This window comes from Ammospiza nelsoni, chromosome 6 (assembly GCF_027579445.1).
Source record: "Ammospiza nelsoni isolate bAmmNel1 chromosome 6, bAmmNel1.pri, whole genome shotgun sequence".
NCBI lineage: Eukaryota > Metazoa > Chordata > Aves > Passeriformes > Passerellidae > Ammospiza > Ammospiza nelsoni.
The window spans coordinates 44,771,992-44,792,030 of NC_080638.1; positions in this window are offsets into that span (position 1 = coordinate 44,771,992).

Consider the following 20,039-nt stretch of genomic DNA (forward strand, 5'->3'; position numbering starts at 1 on the left):
CAGCTAATGGAGGACCAAGACCTTCTACTGATCATCTGCAATGCCTTTCTGCTTGGCATGGTCTGTTAAAATGAACACAGGTGTCAGAGGATCTCTCACCCATAATATTTAAAAGTTTTGGAAGAAGGTATGTTTTTCTGATTCCTTTGTGGCTTACTCCTGTGAGTTCTTGTTCTGAATCCTGCCCGCAGTTGCAGGAATGAATGTAAAAATCCAAGTAGCATGTGTGGATTATTTTAATTTTGCATTTTCTTCTCCCACTTCTAATTAATAAATATATTAAATCACTGCTGAAAACCAAGGAAAAGCTGCTTTTGGCTTGTGCTCTAGACCTTAAAAATTTCAGGCAAGTAACATATGGGGCAAACATTGGAAGAAAAAAAATACTGCTGTCTTTGAAGTAACATATGACATTCTTTGTCCAAACAAATCTATGTAAATGCTACCAATCCCTGTCTACTCTAGAAACGCAGGGTTGCTTTCAAAGCACACTGTCTTTAAATCAGAAAACACAGGGTGCTGCTCAGGAAGGCCAGGTTGATAATAATGGAAAGGGTTGTTTTAGCAAGCAAAGAAAGTATGTGTACATGGGAAGAATGTTGCAAATACACAGAAGAGAGAAGCCAGACTGGCTCTTTCATTTTTTGCTTAACACAGCCCTGAATTTCTTTGCAGAAAGCCCTTGAGCTTTGCAAGCGATGAAGTAGATTCTGCCCTTAATTGTTTCTCTCCATTCATTGCAATGAGGAGGCAGTGATAGAATTAATTCTTAAAACCACTTCATCTGGATCTGGAATTGTAAGAACCAGAATTGCATTGATTTGAACCATATGACTTCTTTAAAAAATAAGAAGGCTGGCAAAATTTTAAAGGAAACTTTAGAGAAAGGACCCTTCTGTCTCAATGACTCGGTAACTGTGCTTGTCTTCATGGGAGCCCCATGTTCCAGGTATGCTGCTGTGTGTTTCTCTGCTGCTGTGGGCTATCTCCTACTGTTACCCAGAAGAGAAAAGAATAAAGGTGGAGAAATTTCTCTCACTCCTAGCAGCCTTGTTCATTGAATTTGTGCTTGAGTGTTGCTGTTTGCTGTAAAACCAAATTTGTATGCCCAAATTTCTACAAACTTTCTCTCCATCTCAACATGCATTAGTCCCCAAAATCACTATCTATAATAATTTTCAGTATCACACAGTTCTTTTCATCTGGAGATTTTGGGTCAGAAGAAGGACAGATTTTTCAGCCATCTGCTGGACTCATGACTCCTTGATATTACCAGGGACTCAGGTTAACAGGTTGCCCTCATGTTGTACCTTATTCCTCTTCTAAGACAGGAAAAATGTGTTCTGGAACTATGTTCCTAGACTATTTCATTCACAAATCTTTACTGTCTTGGATAGAGATTTAAAGGACTGAAGTGGCAACATATCAAAGCTACAGCAAAATGTGCAATTCCCTAGTTCCCAGAAAGCAGCTGTGCTTAAAAGCTGTCAGCCAGCAAAGCATTTTTCTATTAGCAAAACTGTGTATGTCCAACAATTCACTCTGCCCTGGACAACACAAATTAAGGACTCTGTCAATTCTGTTGCCATCTCAATTATGCATCCTCAGATGAAAGCCAGCATTGATGTGGATGCATCTAGATAAACACAGATTGCACCTTCATTTATAATGTGAAACACTTATCTTTTGCTTTTATGGAAATGCTTTGCATTTGAGAAATGTTACCAAGCACCCTGAAAAAGTTAATGGGCTCCAATTAATTATCTTGCATTTCTTCTCCTGGTTCAGTTCCAACCTTTTAATTCTCTAAAGCTATCCAGTTTCATTGCTTTATCACTTTAGCACAACAAGGCGTTCCAGGTCACAACTTGGACTTGTGAGCATAAGAGGATTGCCCAGCAATTCATCTCCCAATAGATGAACCCTGAAGGGTTCAAATGTGTATCCAAGTGCATCCAAAAATCTTCAGAGGAGAAATCTCATTAGAACAGACTTCCTTTGATTTTCTTTCATCCCTGGTGGGCTTTGAAATGCCATCATTCATGGCTTTGTTTTCAAGTGTGCTTTTCTCCCCAACATTTCCATTTGTAGTTCTGAGGGAAACCTGGTAGCAGAATAATACAAGTATTCATGAGAAAAAGAACCTAATTTTGTGGAGACAATCAAATATTAGAGGTAGTCCAAGCACTGGTCAAAATGTAATGCTGATGCTTGATCATTACCTGCCTTGACTGGTCCTGTTTGTCATGTGCTTGTAAATCATGATCAGCTGGCAGAGAACTTGTTTCAATGTCCAGTTGTAAATTAGTTCACCAAATAAATTTATAATAAAAAATATTTAATATTGTTCTGTATTTGTTATTTAGATATTTCAATTTAATTATTTATAAATTAAATCAATTGTGCTTTTCAAATCCTTCAACACTTTGAATAATCTGAATGTTCATATGAGTACATGAATATTTGTGGAAGTAAACCACAAAATTCAATGAGAAAAACAATAGCAATAGCATTACAGTTTGAATTCTTCATTTATCACAAGCTAACTTTTTCTTGATTATGCATTCATCCTATTTTATTTCACAGTAGTGGTAAATACTTCAAGGGAATGTATTGCTAAAATGTAAATGGAAGAAACCATGGCTGTTCCTTTGTATGATATTTTCAACTTGCTGTGTTGAGGCCTTTATTTTCTCATGAGAATAACTGCACTTGTCCACATTTCTCCTGAACTTCTATTGGATACTTGCTGTCTAAAGCTTTTCAACAAAACCTCAAAAGCTTATTTAAAATTCTGTTAAACTATTACTAATTTCTTTTCCTTTTCTTTTAATGTCACTAGAAAAATCACATTTGTCATGATATTGGTACATGAATATCACTTCCTTGTTAAAATTGTATAACAAAAATCTCTGGGTACCAGAAGCAATTCTTGAATCAGTTAACAACCTTAAAAGAAAAATCGACATTTTTAGATGCAATTCATAAGTCATAGTACTTAGATAATTTTCTTTAACTTCATAGTATTCTGTGCAAGTCTAGGAAAATGTAGACAGAAACGGACTTTAGATTAGTGTTTTGCAAGATTTCTGGAAATGTTTTGCGATGAGAGTTTGTCATTTGTGGCTCCAAACCAGAGATTACCTTCTTGAAATTTTATGTCCAGCAGCACCCATTCTGTACAGAACAGAGTGCTCTCAAGTAGAGGCCCCAAATGCTTTTACACAAATGATTCCTAATGAAAGCTCCAGCAAAATGGACCTATTTCTGCCATCAGCCTTCTCATTTAGGAGCTGACATAAGGAATCCTCCTTCTCATCTGCTGCCCCTCATTATCCAGGTGGCCTGATGTGCCGCATTACACTCTTAGCAGAAGTGTCCCTTTCAAAAGCACACTGCCCAGATCAGAGCTGCTGCTTTTGATTTTCCTTCTGACTCACTGACAATGGCAGAGATGTGCCAGTGCATCTGAGTCCAAAAACAAAGAAGGTAGAAAACACATGAAGTTCCTTTTATCTCTTCAGTCTTTGTAGTCAGAAAAGATTTCTATTACATTGGCCTTTCTTTTCTTCATTTTCTTTTAATTTTTCTTTCATTTACCCTGATCTTATTAAAGTTGCTCATCTCTTTCTTGACTCCTTCCAGCAGAGTTCTTAGCAAGTCTCCTCATGATGTGAGTGCTATGTAAAACATCCTTTAGCACTTCATTGCTTGAGTTGCTCTGAACTGTATTCCTGTTACCTCAAGATGCACTCAATTGAAGTTGGAGATGCAATTTTAAAACCCCACTGAAAAGAATTATTTTGCTCAAAGTCAGGTGTGCCTGGGGAGAGTACTGTGGTCTCCTTACTCCATCTCAGAGTTTAACCTTTGTCAGTCTGTGATAGAGATTGCTTTCTCTCCTGTGCTGTAGTAATGAACTAGCAGCTGTGTTATGATTTCCTGCCTTTTCCTGCACTGAAAGTTGCCAGGTGAGTCTGAGGTTATCCTGTACTTCTGGCTAGAGCCCAAAATAAAGCTTTATACTATTGCATCAAACTGACAGAGATTATTAGCAGACAATTACCAGCCATCTATCTATGCATTAAATATCTGTGTTTATAGAGGGTACTGACTTCTGATGAATCATCTGTCTAGTTTAATCTATGATTAGTATCTGTGTAGGTGTAACTACACCTACATGCAGATCATGCTTGCAGCATTTGTTTCTGGGAGGATGAGAGGTTCTAAATGGAATAATTCCATTTGAGGCAGTGGTGATAGCAGAACCAATAGACAAGGATTCATGCTTCACACAGGGAGGCCACAGAGGGCAGGCAACTTATGGGCAGACAGCACTACCTCTCAGAGATTTCTAGGGAGAACAAGCAGTTAACTGAAATCTGGGCAACAGATCTGCATCTCCTCCTAGCCCTTCAGACAAAGTTCTTCCCAGCAGTTCATACTCTGTGTAAAATGCATAGGGCAGTTGCAGCATCCTAAAATCTCCTTTTGTCCATTACAATCAAAGTCAGGAAACTGCTGTTATAAGATTTTCATCTGGCTTCCCCCCCCCCCGAATCAAAAAATGCCATACAACAGGATTAAAAAGCTGTAAGTAAATTTTATTGGTTAGTAGATTCCATTTGTTTGGGGCTGCAAAATGAGAAACTTATAGTACTTACAGAGGTGTCCCAAGTACTGGTTATGCTTAACTGAATTTCATATCCCACAGCAATTCATTTTTGAACATTGAGGTCTGTATCATGACTCTCAAACCTCCGTTGGGAGGTAGAGGAAGTTTTCAGTTATAACCGAGTAAAAATGAAGTCACAAGAACTAGTGTTTGCTGTGCAGTCCTGAAAGTCATAGGATTTATTTAAAGGTGGTTATTGTCTGTTAGATTTCAGCTGGACAACTGAACTTTTATGTCACTGTCTGGGCTTTGGCTTGGGCAGCAAAGAGACCACTTGAGAACTGTTCTGTAAATCTGCTGTGTGATCTGCTACCTCCAAATAGGTGTAAGAATAAACCCATCAGTTGCTTTGTGCTGTTCCTTGTTTCCATGTGACCTGGACATGGAAACAATGATCCCTGATTCCCAGTTTTGACCCTTGCTCCTTTGAGCAGTCATTTGGGTTTTCTCTGCTCTTACCCCATCCCTTCTCTTCTGGAGCCAGACTCCTGACAGCAACCCTGTACCTCCTGCAAAACAGCCTTTGTGGCCATATTTGACTAATTTTTCTGACACTTAACAATGCTATTGCTTTGCCTTTCAACTTTGCTTCCACTTCAACTTCTCAGTTACTGAACTTTGTTTCACACAGTTGATACTGGAGTGTCTCCCAGCTTGATGGCTGTAACCTGATCCCAAGCACTGGGATGCACTCTCTGCTGGATCCCTTCAGAAGTTTCCATAATTTAAACATGTTTCTGCACATTTACAGTTTTGAGCTGTGGATCACAAACAGAAAAAAACTGCCCACCAATGTATTTAATGTTGTCCAGTGATTTTTAGTACAGCTCTTGTAAGTACAGTCCTCTGATTCTGCCTTTCCCAGAACAATCAAAAAGTCTTGTTTTCCAAATGACTCAAGAGGCTCACCTAAGGGCTGAGGTTCTCAAATCTCTTTAAGAAAGGGTCCTTCTTGCTTTTATGTCTCAACTAAAACAATTAAATGACATAGTAATCTAGAAAAAAGGTGCTCACAAGTGTTGAGAAAAGAAACTATTGAGTTCACTAGAATGGAAGCATAGAATAGGAAGGGGAGAAATCAAAAATTCTCAATACAAGCAAAGCTGATAGGTGAGAAGGAGGTGAATTTGAAGATTGAGTGTTATTTCACAATCCCGCTTTCATAATAAAGGGAACTAATTTTAGATGTCTGGCTAAATTTTCTGAGAGGTCACATTGATAAATTATAGTAGATGCAATGTTTTTATAATTTGTTTTTCTTGAAGTCAATAAGTGTTTGTTTTTGCCAAGCCATGATTAAAACCCTCTTGACAACTTTCACAGAAATAGTTCTTCTAAAATTACTAATAACTAATAGGTACCTGAGCCATCTTGCTGCTGTATTCTTTATATTTGGCAGTAATTATTGGAGGCATGGATTTACTGGGAGCGTCTAGAGAATGTTTCTTCTGGATTTGTATCTAATTGTTTACCACTTGTATTGCTTAATGTAACATAAGGTTGTGAAGCATAGAATGCACCACTACTTAAAGCTGTGGTTGTCCATATGATGCCTTGTGAAGGCTGACCTAGAACAGAGGCTAGACAGAGATAAAAAATAAAGCAGGTATTTATGAGAAGGCCTCAATTGATACACCTTGGGCAGCACAAGACCTAGCCAGGGCTACACCCAAAATTAATCCAGAATGGTCACAAAATGCTCGACCAGTCATGGTGTCTCACACTTTTATTAGTTCTGATCCATTTACATATTGGAGTTAATTGTCCAATTATAGCTTTAGATTATGAAGTCCCATCCTTCTTGTTTTTCTCTCTTCATTCTTCCACTGTTTATGCTCTTGGGCCTGAGATTCGGATCACTTGTCTTTGGAACCAACCAAAGAAGGAATTGTTTTGTCTACTTACTCTGTGAAGAGAGCTTACTATCCCTAATGTGAAGCTCAGAACTACACACTAAAGCAGTATAGAATCTGAAAAATATAAAAGCTAAAACCTGAGGCATCACATAAAGTAAAATAATGTTGTGAAGACATTCTTAGTGCTCCGTCATAAGAAGAGAAGATACAACAGTGGTGTTACTTGTGTCTGAATTCCAGAAAAGTATTGCTTGACATTTTGAGATTATGAGAACCTATTCAAGTGTTTGAAACCGAGAGAGGGAATAGTTGCATACATTTCATAGAGATATACCTACCTGGTATCTCTTGAACATCAACATGGCTTTAATGTTCATAAGAGCATTTTCCTGGTAGCTGTGCTGTGAAATACAAAAGTGTTCATTTTAAAAAGAACATATAATTAACTTCAAATGAATCCTAAAATTGTGCTCAACCATAATGTACAACTAAACAGAGTTAGACAGCTGCAATTTTTAAACATCTATGTAATTGTAGATGCTTCCACACTAAAATAAATAGTCTATTAGTGAAGTTTTATCTTTCTTCTATTCTTTTTTTGAAGATGCAGTAGACATCTAAATAACACAAGATTATATATCTTGTGATGATACATGAATTTTAAACATGATACCTTCATCTTTGATACAGAATGTATTTGTGTAGACCAAATGTAATATTAGAGCAATATCAAAATTCTTCTGTCCACCTTAAAGTGTGTGCAGAAAGAAAGTGCCTAACCCTCTTGTCCCTGACCAAATTCCTGGGTGAGCAGCTGCTGATAACCAAGCTGAAGAAGACTGAATATTGCAGGAAATGGTCTTCATGAGAAGTGGCCTCTCAATAGCACTTTTGGCATGAAAGAATGGTGTTAGAAACAACATTCGGACTAGAAGATGTTAATTTCTTTTCCTTTCTCTGTGTTTTTTCTTCTGAAAATTTATAAATGGATCTAGCATCTTAGAAAATTATTTGAAAAAATTTTTAAGGGCTTTTTGTGTAGGCATTGTTTGCATGGCTTTTAGCATAGTTCAGTGTGGTGCAGTTCAAATTCAGAACAACCATTTTAGGATATGGGCTTCCAGTTGAGGATTTTTCATGGACACCTTACAAAGTAAAAGTCCAGTTTTCATTGGTGTGGTATTCACTGTCATGCTGAGATTTCTAAAAGGGCCTCAGCTCTCATATAGATGACAAATAAGGAATCAAAACTCAAGTAAAACCATTCTTCTACTCACTTTGAACCCTTAGCAACAAGAAGGATGCAAAAGGGTAACTGCAGTGTTTGAGTAGAGACAATTGAGATCTTTGGCTGAAATAACTGTAGGCTGCCTTTCTTCAAGGTAGATTTCAGTGTTGTGATCTAGTCTTCAATGTTTATGGAGCATTTTTAAGATGAATAGCAAAATACACAGCATTGTATTGTTACAATGGTTGGACTACTGCTGTGAAATAGTATTTTTTAATAAGGGTAGTAAGTAGAAAATGATCCATCAGGGATGAACCAAGACTGAAAATGAGCAACGTGAATGGTGCTCTGTAAAAAAAAGAAATAAAGTCCTCTAAGGCAAATAAACATTCTCTGCCAAACCCTTATTTTATTAAATTAGCTCCCTTTGCTCTGAGTTTGGTGTTTATCTTTTTAAATGTCAGTTGTGTATATTATATCTTTAAAAGTTCCCATTTGTGCCTTCCCTAAAGCTCAGATGACTTTCAGTTACTGTCTGACATAATGAAACTGTGGTAAGCATTTTTTGGAGTTAAAGTGCCCCATTCCCATTTTCTCAATCTGCTGCTGCCAGTATAGCTTACAAAAACATATATACAGGTAAAATTTACTTTTCAGGTTTTGTGCCTCTAGTTCTTGTCATGGTGACAGTTACTTTGTTCTGGTTACTGTTGAAACTGTAGCCCCTCATAAATAAGGAAAAATAGTCTTCTATTCTTTTGCTGTACATGGTTATCATGGGAAAAAAACCCTGTTACAGTATGGTAAGTGTGAAGATTACTGATATAGTGGTTAAAAAACTACACCCTGGAGAAAGAACATTGAACCAGATGCTTGCCATCCTTTACTCAGAGATAAGCTGAAAGCTGTGGTTTGGTCTGATTTTGGCCTGGGTTTCAAGATAGTCTTGGAGGTGAAATAATTCAGAAGTTCTGGAGACAAGGGCACTTCATGTAATTCCTGAATTACTGAAAGCTTATGAAAGTCTTTACCTGATCTTCTGTCTGCAGAAACAGCTTTCCTTATGGTTTTCTGGTGCTATACACCCCAAATAGTAATCCTTTCCCTCTTCAGGCTTTGACACAAGGGAAACCAAAACCTGACTGAAAATACAAACAATTTGGTTTTGATATGGCTCTTACCATGTAAAGATTCTTACTTGTGTTCTGGCATCTTTCTGAGGTTGTGAGTGCTTGTTCATTCCTGTCACATTCTACCAAGCTGATCCCACTGATATGTATATTACATCACTGCAATTACTCTGTAAAATATAAGTTATCTACTTCTGAGAAATAGAATATCTTTTCCAATATTTTAGATTCTTTAATCATTTTGGTTGAGTCCCTTTCATAGGACTTCAGAGAAACTTTCACAGGCACAGCTGTTGCCTGCAAAAGCACCTTCTCATCTTTGGCAAAGCTTTTCTTGCTCCAATGTAAGATGCAGAGTTAAAGTAGAACCATTTAGGACAATTATAGCAAAGTAAAATACCTCTTAGGAATAAGGATTTAAGTCATAAAATAAGAGGAGATGGTGGGAAAAATGCAACCAAAGGATGTAATTCAAGCCAGGTCAACTTCTGTGATCCACAAAGCCATGCTGATGATGCTTTGGACAGAGCAACTAGCAGTCAGTTTTATTGCATTTCTTTGACCCATTTTGAAAAAGTCTGCCATAAAGCTAAGAGACCTAAGGGCAGCTGAGTCTAAGAGCTGAACTGTCAAAACAAGATCCATTTAAATTTTTAACTAGAAAGATTTCCACGTGATTAAGTTGTGTGGCCTTTTCTTAAAAAATACACATACAAATCCCTAAATGAATGGAACTCTTCAGCTAGTTCTGAGTGCCCTTCTTTTGATACATTAAGCTATATGAGTCAGTCATTAATTTTCAAGTATTTATCAAAGTTCTCATATGAAGTGATGAGGTAATTTTCTAGAATGAATCAAAGTTTACAGACAAAATTATGAGACTTCACAGGAAGCTGTTGACACATGAGAAGCTGATGCCCTAGGGTTTATAAGCAAGAGTAAGTCATTAGCAAAGTTTTTATAAAGCAATATCCTTAGATAATTAGAACTCTCCTACTTATATTTGCCTGACAAGAGAATGAAAGAGGAATAGAATAAAATAAACACTAGTGAAATGAGGAAATTAGAAATGTGGTTGTTAAAAGTTGTTAATCAAACCATTTAGCAGTTCTTTTTCAGGCAGCACTGGTATTAGGCTGCCCTGTGCTAACTGCATGTATCAAAGCAGCATCAAACATCTCAGATCCAGCCATGAATCATGTCAGGCCAGGGGGAACATTCATGGGTGTGCGGAAACAAGGCTTCAATTCTGCCTGACTCAGTCTTTCAGTTAGTTTCCTTTTTCTGTTTTTATCTGCATTATCTGTTAAGGTCAAATGCCCTCTGTCCATCTGTCTGTCACCATAGGCAATGCAAGAAGTGGCACTCAGAGCTTGGCCTCTCCCAGAATCAGCCCACATAGGGTTTGGTCACATGTGGCTACAGTCTCCTCTTGTTCCCAAAAGCCCTTCTCAGTGGGTGCATTGCAGTGCAGTACAATGGGCAAACCCTTTGGGTCTGTGAAATGCTGCCTGGTCTTGTCTGGAAAATGACAGTTCCCTTTACAGACTGTGAGTGAGCACTTCCTCATTGCAGCCTTTTGATGAAGTGCACGGGCAAAGCAAAATGGGAGGTGATGCCACCTCCAAGTGAGCTCTGAAATCTGCCATTGATCTGTGCCCTTGCTGCAGGTCACCAGCAAACCTTTCCTCAGGCTGTTGATGCAGCGCTGATGTTGCACAGGGGCCTCATGCTGGAGTAGGTACAGAAATCACCTTAGTTTAAAACAGATTACATCTATCTTTTCTTATGACAAGCACTCATTAAGAGTTTATTGTTACTACTGGTTTGAAAATAGATTAATGACTTTCCTTTTTAAGCAGCTCTTCTAGAGTCCAGTTGTAAAATCCAGTTATTCAGCTAAAATGGATTTTTTCCTTCTGAATGAAGTGTAAAGAGAAAATATGTTACATGTTCAGAATTATACAGACATAGTTTGTATTTTCCATGGAGACTCCCTTGATACTGTTGAGAGATACTATGGTTTTCTATCTTTTTGGTCATAAATTCAGTATTTGTGAGAAAAGCAAGATAATCTGCATGTGCAGTTCTAGCCTTCCTGTGTATAATTCTGTGCCTTATTAATGAACTAAGGCACGACCAAACATGGTGGCACTGGTAGTCCCTTCCCCAACACGGAAGATTTCTGCTAGATTAAGCAAAAATTGGTTTAAACTTGCTCTTTGACATGAATAGTGGTGTTTCTACTTCTCGCCAGCCTACTCTGCTGAACTGCCAAGCTCTATCTATCTATCTTTAAAGGAGTCCATGACTGGATCAGACCTTAGATGATACATACTGCTCCAAAGGGTTATAGCAAAAGGCTTCTCTACCAGAGAGGGTGAAACAGGGCTGCGCATTTTAAAATAAAAAGGGAAGACCTCATAGAGAAATAGGTGGAAGTTTGTTCTTCAAGCACTCTGTGATACAGTTACCCATCTAAAACAGTAGAACCTTTCACAAGAGTTCTTAAAAGGTAAATTAATTTATCATAGTGGCCTTGTGTTCTCTAGCCACAGAATTTACTTTCTGTCAATCATCCATGTATTTCAGTAACAGATGTTCTTAATGCAGTTGTATTTCTATTACTTATGAATTGTATATTTGCAAGTGAGCAAAGTGGAAATCAATTTAATCTGGTCTGATTCGGAAGAAAGCCTGAAAGCAAGTTGGAGAACTGAAAACTGACCCACTTCTCTCAGTGGGAGAGACTGTGAACTTTGTAATTACTTGTCTTGGATTTAGTGCTGTGATAAACACCAACAGGTTATACACCAATTAATATGATAATCTGTAAGTAACAGTGGACGTCTCTGCAGATGAGATGGAGGTGAGCCTGAGACACAGAATAAAATTAATTTGGCAGTGAAATTTAGAGGTTGAAGTAAACACAGTTTTGTCTCCCATAGCGTTAGTGAGTATAAATGCCCAGCATTTTTTTTAAAGTAACTGGAGTTTTTACATGGTGTCTTGAATACCTTTAGTGCTTGAATAAGAATGTAAAATTCCAGTACTAGTAAGATCTGGGTGCCTGGGATGATGATAAGAACTGAGTTAACCCAGATGCAGTAAAAACTCCCCAGTGCACTCTCCAGCATCCAGCAATATTTGGATCAAGATCCCCATCATCTGGAAGTAGTATCTTTGTATTTATTAAATCATGATAGATATTTATTCTGGGATTGAGTCCAATTAATTGCCTTGTAAATACATAGTATCTGCCATGTTTTGTGACAGTGACTTCAGTAGCTTAACTGAGAAGAAAACTGCTGCTTCTTCTGCATCCTGCAGCCCACTATTTTCCTTTGATTTCTCTATTAGAAAGGAGAAAAAAATTATTCCATGTGCATAATCTCCAGGCCTGAGCCTAATACTGTCAGTACATCTTCTTTCTGACCTGTAACATGCGCCAGTTACGTGCACTTGGGATGATGAGGAGTTTGTACTACCTGTGCCAGGTACTCCTCTTCAATGGGTACTGTTTCCCTGTGCCTATGCATGACACAAGAATCTGTGCTAACACAGGGAATCTTCCACATAATGTTCCTAAGTTGAAATGTATGCCCTATATATAAGGATCAAGCTCCTCTCAAATAGAGAGTACAACAATATTTTAATCTGTGCTTGGAAGTGATATGAGTCCATTTTCCTTGCGACTTACAAATAAATCACTTAGATGGCAAGTTTAATCTTACAATATTTTTATTGCATGATGTTATTTAAATAATGAAAGTGGCTTAATGGGAGATGCATTTAATAAACTGAATTTCAAAGGAGGTTTGAAATCCTGTAGATTGAGTTTTATTTAAGTTAATAACAATACTAACAGTTCAGTTTCTGTGCTGCATCGCAATACATAGATGAGATTTCTGTATGATATTGCAGTGGATATTGAAAGATGATTGATGGCACTAATTTTTCTGCTGCTTCAGTGCATGCCAACTCTATTAATTGCTAATTGTTTTAAGATGCACCTCTATGTATTTGAAATTGGGGTGGGGGCATTGTTGTCCTCAAGTGATGTGTAGTGAGTGCTCTGAAAGCAAGTATGACTTTTTAATTTACCTGGTCAGATGAGGGCTTGGATGTTGCTTTCTAAACTGCTGCATTTTACACTTGGTGTCCAGCTATTCCATCTTCTGACTCAGAAAGCTTGTTAATCCTGATGACTTCCAATTTACTACACAATAAGTAGCAGGCTTAAGAAGCAAAGTCTGATAGAACAGGACTTGTTTATTCAACCCTCAGCTTCCACTAACAATGTGTTTAGCCTTTAGACTGGCTCTGCTCTCCATAGCTCAGGGCTGGCAGGGGCTTGCATTGCTCTTCTTCCCATTTCAGGCTCTGGCTCCTTAATGGACCGTGGCTGACTCACTAAATAGGTGTTCCAGCCATGCATTTACATGGCTGGCAGGCAAAGACAGATTGCCCTCTAGATGACAGGGCTGTGATTGGATGCTGCCCTTCTTTGAGTTGCTTAGCTTCAGACAAACTGGTCAGAAAATGCCAACGAATTAGAAAGTAGGAGCACAATTCTTTGTTATGCTGTTGCTAGCAATAATAATTCAAAACATTGTACATCAGTTCCCATCTGGTGTAGTTTTCATTTTCTGTGCTTTTTCCACTGGAGCAAATGACAAGGGTAGAATATGTTACAGAATTTGGTCATGGATAATTCTGATTCGGTTAACTTTGTGTTCATTTCTAAAACCTGGTTCATTAGCAGTGGCTTACTGTCAATTTGTCCCATTAGTCAGGGTGGTGGAGCATGGTGGATTCTAGGCTAATCCCGTGATAGAAGATGGGAAATCAAGAGATAAACTCCATGCAGATTAAGAAAGCATGTAAATAAGAACAGAATAATTTTTTTAATGAAGTAATCTTTCATATGTTTGTGTCAGTATCTATCTTAAAATATCCAATTGATTTGTCCTTGCAAAAAGATTTTTCGTACTACTTATCCTTCAAAGTACAAAAAGAAAAAAAATTGCGTTTTGCCAGTTCTTCTGCATTGAATGATAAGGGGAAAAATTAGAGCAAAAAAAAATTGTTTGCCTATTTTGTTTCCCACAGTGCCTAAGTCTTGTGTTTTTATTAAAATAAATATCCATGGTTTTATAATTTGTGATTGGATAATAAGAAAAATTACTATGAATTCAACCCTCTGTCCCCCTCAGTGGAACCTCTGAATTTCTGTGTGTCTTTTTAAAAACCCCAGGGAACAGCTGGTTCAGTGTTGAGGTGATCATGGGTGTGCCTTCTTCCAGAAGTGCAAAGGAAAGCACAATGGCCCAAGCATATAATCTGTGTAAAAGTTGAAGATATATTTTTCAGATTCCATGTCCTTAATATTGTCAATATTTCCACTGGGAAAATTAGCATATGTGTAGAAGCTCTCATCTGTGTACTCCACCTACGTGCTCCAGACATCCCAGACTAACTGTGCACAGGCACACAGGCCATGGATTGTCTGGATAAAATTACTTTTGATTACAACAGCAGTGAGTCCAGAGTCTGATTCAGGCACTGTGGCCATTTGTCAGGAAAGCCAGCAGATGACTGCCATAGGTAAAGAGCATAACACCACTAAAGCTGGAGTCTGGTGTTCAAACCAGTAACACTGGCAGAAGTGCTGCTCAGGTCAGCAAATTAAAACAAAATTAGGCACTGCATCTTCCTGCTTTTCTGTCTCTATCATGTCCTTTTCTTCACATACAAAAACTAAAGAAAAACATTTTGTCCATTACTAAAGAAATTTAAACTCTGGATGAACAAACTAAAACAAACTAGAAGTAAATATTTCAGAACTATCTTTTGCTGTCTTTGTTTCATGAAGAGGTAGATCACAAAGGTCCTATATCTTCTTAGGGTGCAAAGGGTTGCCTTTGTACTTTTACATCAAAAATAGAGACACTGAACCCAGAAGACTGTGCCTTCACTCTCTGACAACACCTTGCCTTTACCTTTCTTGAGTGGCTTCAGGCAGATTTCCTTGAATCCTTCCCTGTCTGAGGAGGAGTGCCAGGGATTGGGATGAGAATATCTGTGTGTGGCTACATGGGCAGTGAGAGATACACAGCATGAGATACTCAAAAAGGTTCTCACAACTGCCCTCTGCCTTCTCCTGTGCTAGTTACTTGGCTGTTTTGTAACTGTTTAGAATTTGTGAGTGGGGAGGATGATGAGGGATGTGTGTTGGAGGCAAGAGCAAATGTGCAGAGGAAGCACCAAGAAGTCAATTTGAGCACATAAGACAGGAAATTTAACTGCAGTTTTAGCTTCTCTAAACTTTTCTAATGAGGACCCATTTAATTTTTGTAATCACTGTGTTGTTTCCAGATTCTTTCTTACTCCGTAGTATTTAGAATAGTCTTTGCATTCAAAGAAGAGATTTTATTCTGTAAAAATAGACTGTAAATATTTTTTGTGTTCTCCTCTTTGAAGGACAGGTACATGACAGCTGAAGAGAAGGCATTTCAGTGCCTAAAGGGAGCTTACAAGAAAGCTGGAGAAGTAATCTTTACAAGGACATGTAATATAAGATAAGGGTGAATGGCTTGAAACTAAAACTGAGTAGGTTTAGACTAGATATCAGGGAGAAATTCTTCACTATGAGTGTGGTGAGGCACTGGCACAGGTTGCCCAGAGAAGTTGTGGATGTCCTCATCCCTGGAAGTGTTTAAGGCCACATTGGTTGGTCTTTAAGCAAGCTGCCTAGTGAAAGGTGTCTGCCCATAGCAGGAGGGTTGGAACCAGATGATCTTTAAGGCCCCTTCCATTCCAAACCATTCTATGATTCTATGTTACGTGTGTTATGTGAAAGGTGATGAAGTAACTGCAAGGAAATAAGATGTTACTTCTGCTTGTTGAACAGCCACATTGCTGTTTCCTTCCCTCAACACCAGGCCCTCAAACACACTATACTCATCAGTTACTGTCTTCCAAATCTTTACAGTTTGGTAGAAACAATATGTGACACAGGAAGTCTTGGTGTAATTTACTCTGTGTACAGTAAGCTTAGTGGTATTTAGTCTGGCCTGTGTTTCTTATGACAGAGCATAAAAGAATTGTGTGTGATATTACCGCGCCTGAGTGGGCGCGGCTGGTGAGAGAGAGAGACGGTGAATCTTGTTTCTTGAATCAGAAGGCTTGATTTATTAATATATTATATATAATACATTATTACTATACTAATAGAATATAGAGAGAGGTTTTGCAGAGCAGCTAGGCTAGCTACGAAGAGATAGAAAAGAAATCTACAACAAAGTTGTGTTCAAGGACTCAGTCCCCTAGCTTGCACTGGTGATTGGCTCTTAATTATAAACATAGAAAATGAGCCAATCAAGGTGTTCCTGTTGCATTCCCCAGCAGCTGATAATAATTGTTCACCTTCTCTTCGGGGGCCTCTGGCCTCCCGAAGACGCAGAAATCTGAAAGAAAGGATTTCTGTGGAGAAATGTCTGCGACAGTGTGTGACTCCCATCAATCCAGTGCTGCTATTGCCTGCAAGATAGTGTGCGGTTCCTTCAAATGGATAAAAAAATATGTTGGCCAAAAAGAATCTGAATCACAGACTCCTCACCTCATAGTCAATGAAGAAGTGAGTGAGCAGGCTCAAATAGATGCTGTTAACCTGCTGGTTGCACTGTACAGAACCCTTTCTTGGTACACAACATACAGCTGTGCAGCATGGCTCTTTGGCAGTGGTGCATGTCCACGACCCTACCCAGACACTGGAGAAAAGCTGCTTACTTGATCACTTTCCATTTGACTGGATCCATAAATCCATCACTTGGAAGTCTGCGCATCTCTTCCACTGTCCTGCTGTCAGGAACTGAGACAAGGTGCAGCGCTAGTTTTGGCTGAAGTAGAGTCAATTTTCTTCACAGTGGCTGATATGGGATTGTGTTTTGGATTTATGCTGAACACAATGTTGATAATAGAAAGATGTTTTTGTTATTGCTGAGCAGGGCTTACACACAGCCAAGGCCTTTTCTGCTTTTTGTACAAAAACAGAAATGCTATTGCTCTCCAGTGACCAGCTATGAGTTACAGCTGTCAGTGATGTGAGGTGGCTTCCCCAGAGCGTGAGGTTTTAAACACGTCATCAGTTGTTAGTAACTACAGGTCAGCATTACACGGGCCAGGATGGGAAACACTGACCTAAATATGATAAACCTGATGTATCTTTACCATGGCCATGAGCCATCCAGGGCTTCTTTTCTAACAATGTAAGGAAATTATCTGCAGTTTTGTTATAGGTATGTATTGATGGAGATAATAAGATGCAATGAGTCTTGGTTTTTGCTCCGTGTTTGCAATAGTGCATGTTGTACTATTATGGGAGACTGATGATTAATGGGCAGAAAGAGAGGGTATGGCTAAGGCTTGCCTCCCTGAGAAGGCCAGAAGGTCTAGCCAGCCAGCCATTAAAATCTCATTACTGCAGCAATAAAGGGATTGATCCCTTAGTGTAGCTCCCTCAGAACTTTAACAATTAGCCCATGTGCAATTATATACTGGCAGTATAAAGAGGCTGCTGATAAATCATATTTTTTATTTCTAAAGGCAAGAGAGATGAGAGGTATTAATACACAGCAGCATATGGAATTAATATAAATTGGGAACTAATAGAACAGGCTGCTTGCAGTGGTGCTGCCATTGCAAAATTTTGAATAAATTGACAGTAACAGACAATTCATTGCATCTGGGCAGGGATGAGATTCTTCCCATATCAGGTGATTTGGCTCAGAGCAAATATGCATATTAAGCAGACTACAGACATCAACAGAACTGGCTGGCAAAATGAAGTTAGAGCAGCTTGAAACAGTGGCCTGAGGAACAAATAGACTGTTTTGAAGTGCAGAGTACTAATTACTCCATTGTATTAGGTGCAAACACAGAACCAAAATGTAGTTCCTACTCCCCAGAATTAGGAATTTATAGTTTTTGAGAAAACGATGTATGACATGGTATGTAATGTATCTGGTAAAAGACAGGTTGTAAGGAAAAAACAAATAAAACAGTAAGATTTTTGTTCTCTGGCTTCTCTTTCTGTGTTTCCATGTAGTGGGGGCACATCTGCACTGAGACAAAGACACCAGAGCTTTCTAGCCGAGTCGCATTAATACTCTCACTCTGTTTCTCTGGACTTAGTCTTAAGAAACCTAGTTAAAATATAAGCTGCAGCCAGAGCTGTTTGCTCCTCTCCAGAGTAGTCTTGCAAGATAAACAGTGCTTAAGCAAAGGAAATAAACTGCAATATTGAATGAATACATACACACCTCCAAGAAAGGTGTGTATTTTCCTCCTCTGCTTTCTCTTTCAGGTGGAGTGACTGCCTTTTCTGGAGCTCTCCTCACACATTTCACAGGCCCACAGAGGACATACTGTAAGGCTCTTTAAGAAATCAGTGCAAGAAAATTCTCTCTGTTAATACAGTTCTTCAGCTTCCAGTATTTTCAATCATTTTACCCTGAATAGAACATTGAAAGGACATTACACTGATTTTTGCTTCCAGTTAGGTTTGCAGACCTGCCTGTAGGGTGTCTGGTGCACTACAGAAGTGTAGCAGGATGTGGGAAGTACATCCTGTGGGTCAGTGTCCTGGCACAGTGCTACAGTGGTTGTGGATGTCTGTGTGCCCTCTCAAGTGATTTTAGAAGCACTATCAGCTGTAAGATGACAAATTAGTAATAATAGCCCATGGTGGTAACATTATTTACTGTTATAAAAGCAGAGTTAGAATAGACAAGATTTCTGCAAAGCACTTGTTCCAGTGTCCATAAACATCACTAATTGGAGTCCTAATTCTTTGATAATCCAGCTGCCACTAGATATGCCATATTGCACTCCAGATATTACAGTCTAATTATGATAAATAAAACAGAAAATTGAGGGATGAAAAAGATAGAAAAGTATCAGCTACTCATTCTCAGGATTGTTTTGCAGAACTGTTTTCAAGCAACTGTAAAGAGCTGATTGAATAAACTCTCTGATTTCTTCTTCTGCTTCTTCCTGATTAACCTGTATGTGTTTTCCATTCTGGATCTTGCACATCACAGCTAAAATAAAAAGGCATTGTTTTACATCCTTATTGACTGCATAATTGTGTGTATTCCTTGGCTTTCCAAATAATTAAAGAAAACTGTTATTGTACCTGAATTCTTGTGATATATGAAACTTAAAAGAACTGACAGCAAAGACTGTCAAGTCATGATTTTGTTTTGTCAATTCCCAATTATATACATATCCACTAAAATTTTTAGGATGACTACTTGATTTGCATTATAAATGCAAATATATTGTAATACAGTTTTCTGAAATTTCTTTCTTGTTTTTTTAAACAACTTCAGTGGCAGCTGGCATTCTAAGAAGTCAGTAGAATCTTAGTCCACACTAACTACACTTAAGACATGAATGCATTTTATTCAAAATAATAATCTATAGGTGAATGTACCACATTAGAGAAAACTATTTGCTGCCTCACTTTAGTGGTTCATCTATAAAATAAAAAATTTATGTATTTAGGTGAATTCATAAGTCTAAAGAAAATAGTGAAGAGCTGCTGTTGGCCTACCTAACCATGAGGGTCTCTACAAGGTTAGCATCAGAGCATGTCTTTTCCTACCTCAAAACAGAAACTGCCCTGTGCATAGATTCAAGAGTTCAACTGCTGTTGCTGTGGCAATCTGTGCATCCACTCTTAGCTTTCATTTTATTCTCCTTTCATGACCTGAGTTCCTCTTGAGGGATGGATTGTGTATTTTAAAGGCACAGTTTCAAAGCTACAAATATCTGAATCATGAGGGAGTATTTAGAAAAGTATCTTTATGTGCTTGCCTGGTTTTATACTTTTCCCTTTGCATTTACAGGATGCCCAGGGACATAATACTGAGTTAGACTAACTTTTTGTCCGACGAGGATGACTGTTTTTTCAGTACATCTTCTTCAGAACATACATCCAATTATAGAAGTGAGCAACACTCCAGGGATTTTCACAAAGAATTGCTTTTCCTTAAATGGGCTTTTCCTAAATATTCAGTGCTATGTGAAAGGTCTTTTGTGTTACTTTGGCTGTCTGCAGCGTAACAGGCAACACTATGTCTCTT